At 44.6% G+C, this 4,970-nt stretch overlaps 1 long non-coding RNA gene across 1 annotated transcript; it reads right to left on the bottom strand.

The window, feature by feature from the left end:
- Positions 1–105: 105 nt before the first annotated feature.
- LOC116465222 (uncharacterized) lies at positions 106–3,479 on the bottom strand. The gene is made up of 3 exons (XR_009212352.1): positions 3,348–3,479; positions 2,563–2,727; positions 106–1,337 (listed from the first exon to the last, which is right to left on the bottom strand). It is a non-coding gene; the product is annotated as an uncharacterized LOC116465222 (long non-coding RNA).
- Positions 3,480–4,970: the final 1,491 nt, after the last annotated feature.

Raw genomic sequence — 4,970 nt, 5'->3', positions numbered from 1 at the left:
TAAAATAAAATAAAATAAAATAAAATAAAATTTCAACCAAGCCTACTGAAGACTGGGTTATATTTCCATTCTTTCTGTGGGAAATTATATTACACAGTTGTTGTATGAGACGTAAAGTGTATGCAGCAGGAAGATATGGGAAAAAGGTATTGTAGAGTTTTCTAGGCAACTAAGAAAAATATCGTTATTTTTCTACATTTTGTGATATCTGTGTTGTTTGTAAGCTTTTTAAAAAGTGTAATTTGTCACCATTTCTTTTCTCATTCTAAATGGAGATTCACTTTCGTATCTAACATTTTGTTCATAATTGTGGGCTGGTAATACTGCAAGCTTTGGCCGTAAAACCAGGATCCACACTGAGATCCCGCGACCTCACAGTCCTCCCTTCCTCAGGTGTCCTAGAGCTTCCCTCTGGCTGAGCCCAACAGAAGCCAGGGAGCCGCTCTGGGTCAGCCTCTTGGGTGGAGAGCAGGATGACAGAGGGTGGAGAGTGGATCAGGAGACACACGTTGAAGCTAACAGGCACAGCTCAGCAATCTGGAGCCAAATCATGGAGTCCTTGAAGGCTAGACTCAGCTTGCCCTTTATTCATGGAAAAATGACATCTGAGTGACATAAAGACAAAAATCTATATTGAAGGAGCCTTTAATTCAGGGTTGTAGAAGATGCCTGCCGCTCACCACGGGGGAACCGAAGTCCTGCGTTCACACACAGGCCAGAGGACGCGTCTGCTCCTTCTCTTCTCTTCTGTGACCTGGAGAATTTGCGTCTCAAAAGAAACTATCGGGAAGAAGCCAGCAAACAACACCATGAAGGCAAAGGGGCAGAGCACCAGCAGCGTGGACATGACCACCCTAAGCCAGTCAGAGGATGCTGTTAGCAGCCCTGGTATCCTGCGTGTGCAGGTACATCCACCCACCTCCACGCTGCAGCTGAGGCCCTGTCTGCTTGTTCCTGCCTACCCAGTCAACTCCCAGAGGCAGCTCTGCGTGGCCAGTGCCAGCTGCACAAACAGAATCAGAGGGCCCTCCCGCCCTTGGAAGAGAGGAGCCCAAGTTTGGGGTGGAGGTGCCACAACCGAATCCTCTGTTGACTCTTCTGTGACTGTCCTGGGGAAATGAAATCCTGGCCTCTTTCCCTAGGTCTCTTCCTGCTCTGTTGGATCCTGAGAGATTCCAGAGTGAGCTTCTTTCCTCTTCTCATCCCATCAACGCTCTCCTTGACTGATCTCTCCCACACTTTGTCCTCCACCGCAAGCCAGGACTCCTGGATCTGCCATTATCTCCAGCTAGCTGGCCTTCCTCGGATCCTTTTATCCAACTTCCCATGACGCACCCCTGCTCGGGTGTTCCAAAAATACTTCAAAGGCAATATATTCAAGACCAAACTCACCAAATCCTGACAATCTTCCCGTTACGATAGTGCTCAGATCTGTTCTCTCCCATTCTCTCTCCTCTTCACTCCCCTATGTGGGCTCCTATTACCTCCTGGCCAGACCATTGTCTCAACCTCCTCTGGCTAGACCTGTTGCAGCCACTCTGTTCAGCTCCCTGCCTTGAGAATCCACCCAACTCACAGTGCCATGGTGAGATTCCTAAAACAGAGCGTGTCACTTCTCCGCTCAAACACCTTCTGGGGCTCCCTGTCACCTCAGAAATGGAATCCAAACCTCTCAGCCTGGCCATTTTTATTCTGTAGTCAGGCATGCAGTTATTTTAAAATATAAAATTATATATTTGCCCCTAAACAACTTCTCCCTGCTCCCCATTAGATAGTGAAGTTCTCGAGGAGGAGACAGGGCCTGGGGCACAACTGGCACCCAGGAAATGCTCGCTCAATGAATGGGCACTTTGACCTCGGCCTCTCTTTCTACTTTTGGCACTCACTTGTGTCTCCAACCCACCCTCCCCGATCAGGCTAGTCAAACCCATGTGCTCACTGCTCACCCACGTGCCCAAATTCACCTCTCATCTGTGCTGTTCACATGTGCCCCACTGAGGGCTTTCTTCTAGTCCCCCCGCCACTTCCTTTCAGCCTCTGCCCACATGTGTATGTGGGAACCCAGGCATGCACACATGCACATGTCACATATACGCTGCACACACACCACACACAACACGCAACCACATACACATGTGCACATGTCACATGCACTCTGCACACACACCACACACAACACACAGACCACGTACACGTGCACGTCACATATACACTGTACACACACCACACACGCACGCACACAGCATACAACACACAGATCACATGCATATGTGCGCATACCACATATACACTGTATACACACACCACACTGCACACACTACATATTGCACATGACAGTGCACATACACACCACACACACATGCACACCTCCACACACACACATGCACACATCCCCCATACACACACACAAACTCACACAATGCTTTGTCTATGAAGTCTTTCTTGCTTCTTTCTCCTCCCCTTTTTTCTCCCCAGGAACTAATCTCCTCTCACAAGTTCCACAGCATTTGTTTGTATGGCTCCTATGGCGCAGATCATATTTTGCTGACATATGGCACTTACTGGTTTACAAGTCTTGTCTCCTCCACTAGACAGAGAGAGCCTCCACGATGCAGCTGGCAGCATTCATTTTTTTCTCTCCAACAGCAACTGGCCTACAGTGGGTGTTTAACACCCGATTGTGAATGAATGCATTTGCCCTTCAAAGCAGGAAGGCCTTTCTTCTTGCTATGGATTAAACATATATTTTATTTCCACACATATAATTCATGATTACACTCTTACTGCAAAACACTCAAACAATATAAATAAAGCTAAAGTTCCTTTTGCTTAGCCCCAATCCCAATCCTCTCCCCATTTACATATCTATAAAATCCAGGTATAATATAGTTTTGTGGGTTTGTTAGTTTGTTTTTTTACAAAAGTGGTATATGGTATAAATTATTCTGCAGCTTGATTCTTTCCCTGTACAATATGTCAAAAATATCTTTTTTATGTTTCTATGTATTAGATATATCGTATCTGATTCTAACAGCTGCAAGATACCATCGTTTGTATGTGTCAAGGTTTCTTTAACCACTTCTTTACTGGTGGACATTAGCTTTTTCCAGTCTTGTCTTTTCTATTTTTTTTTTAATTAGATGGAGTCTAGCTCTGTCGCCAGGCTGGAGTGCAATGGAGCGATTTCAGCTCACTGCAACCGCCAACTCCCTGGTTCAAGTAATTCTGCCTCAGCCTCCCCGAGTAGCTGGGATTACAGGCACGCACCACCATGCCAGCTAATTTTTGTATTTTTTTGTAGAAACGGGGTTTCACCATGTTGACCAGGATGATCTTGATCTCCTGACCTCGTGATCCATCCAGCTTGGCTTCCCAAAGTGCTGGGATTACAGGCTTGAGCCACCGCACCTGGCTTTTCCAGTGTTTTCTTACAGCAGTGCCGCACTAAGCATCCTGTGCATCGCTTCTTGCACATGCCTTCTTCTAGAATAAAGAGAAGAAGTAGAACTTCTGAGTCAAAAGAAAGGCACATTTAAGGTTGTATTAAATTTAAGCAAAACAATTATATTAGATGTCAAATTGACTTCTAGAGAGATTGTATTTATACTCCCCCAAACCCTTGCCATCACTTGATATTTAAATCTTCAACATTTTCATCGATGCAATGAGAGAAAAAAGGTGTTGCCTTAATGTGCTTTTTCCCATTTATTCCAAGTGAGGTTGAACATCATTTTATGGGTTTGTTGGCCATTTGGCTTTTCTCTTCTGTGAAATGTACATATTATTTGCCCATTGCTATATTTGGTAGCTTGCCTTTTTCTTATTGATTTGTAGGATATCTTTACACATTATAGCTATTACTTCTTTGTCTATTATTAATAAATATATGTGGGAAACATTTTCTCTGAATCTGTTGCTTGTCTTTTAATTTTCTTGAGTGTGTCTATTTTGCTTCATGTGATTTCTTTATTTTTATTTTTATCTTTTTAGAGCTGGAGTCTCACTCTGTCACCCAGGCTGGAGTGCAGTGCCGCCACCTCGGCTCACTGCAACCTCCACCTCCTGGGTTCAAGTGATTCTCTTGTCTCAGCGTCCCAAGTAGCTGGGATTACAGGCATGCATCACCATGCCAGGATAACTTTTGTATTTTTAGTAGAGATAGGGTTTCACCATGTTGGCCAGGCTAGTCTAGAACTCCTGATCTCAGGTGATTCACCTGCCTCGGCCTCCCAAAGTGCTGGGATTACAGGCGTGAGACGCCACATCCAGCCCAGGTGGTTTCTTTTTAATCCAAATTTGCTTTTTTCCAAATGAATATGTGATTGTCCCAGCATTCTTTGTGGAAATACTCATCTATTTCCCGATAATGTGAAATGGCACTCTTACCATATAGTAAAATTTCCTATCTACGTGGATCTATTCCTGGACTTTAAACTTTATCACTCCATTTAAAGTCTGTTTCTTATAAACAGGATTAAGATAGATTTTTGTGGCTGTACTCTGTGGTGGCTCGCGCCTGTAATCCTAGCACTTTGGGAGGCCAAGGCGGGTGGATCACCTGAGGTCAAGAGTTCAAGACCAACCTGGCCAACATGGTAAAACGTCATCTCTACTAAAAATTCAAAAATTAGCCAGGCGCGGTGGCACGTGCCTGTAGTCCCAGCTACTTAGGAGGCTGAGGCAGGAGAATTGCTTGAGCCCGGGAGGCGGAGGTTGCAGTGAGCAGAGATCACACCACTGCACTCCAGCCTGGGCGACAGCACGAGACTCCGTCTCAGAAAAAAAAAGATAGATTTTTGGTTTTTTAGCCCAGTCTATATTCTGTCTTTTAAAGAGAGAATTCAGTTCATTCACATTTAGTGTACAACTGTTGTATTTCATTTTATTCCTTCCAGCTTATGTTTCTAATGATTTTTTTTTCTTAATTTTAGTGGCTTGCTCAGGTTGCTGTCCACCCTTATGAATGTGGA

This window comes from Hylobates moloch, unplaced genomic scaffold (assembly GCF_009828535.3).
Source record: "Hylobates moloch isolate HMO894 unplaced genomic scaffold, HMol_V3 SCAFFOLD_3845, whole genome shotgun sequence".
Lineage (NCBI taxonomy): Eukaryota > Metazoa > Chordata > Mammalia > Primates > Hylobatidae > Hylobates > Hylobates moloch.
Note: the sequence above shows the minus strand (reverse complement) of the source record. Positions and strands in the feature narration are given on the sequence as shown.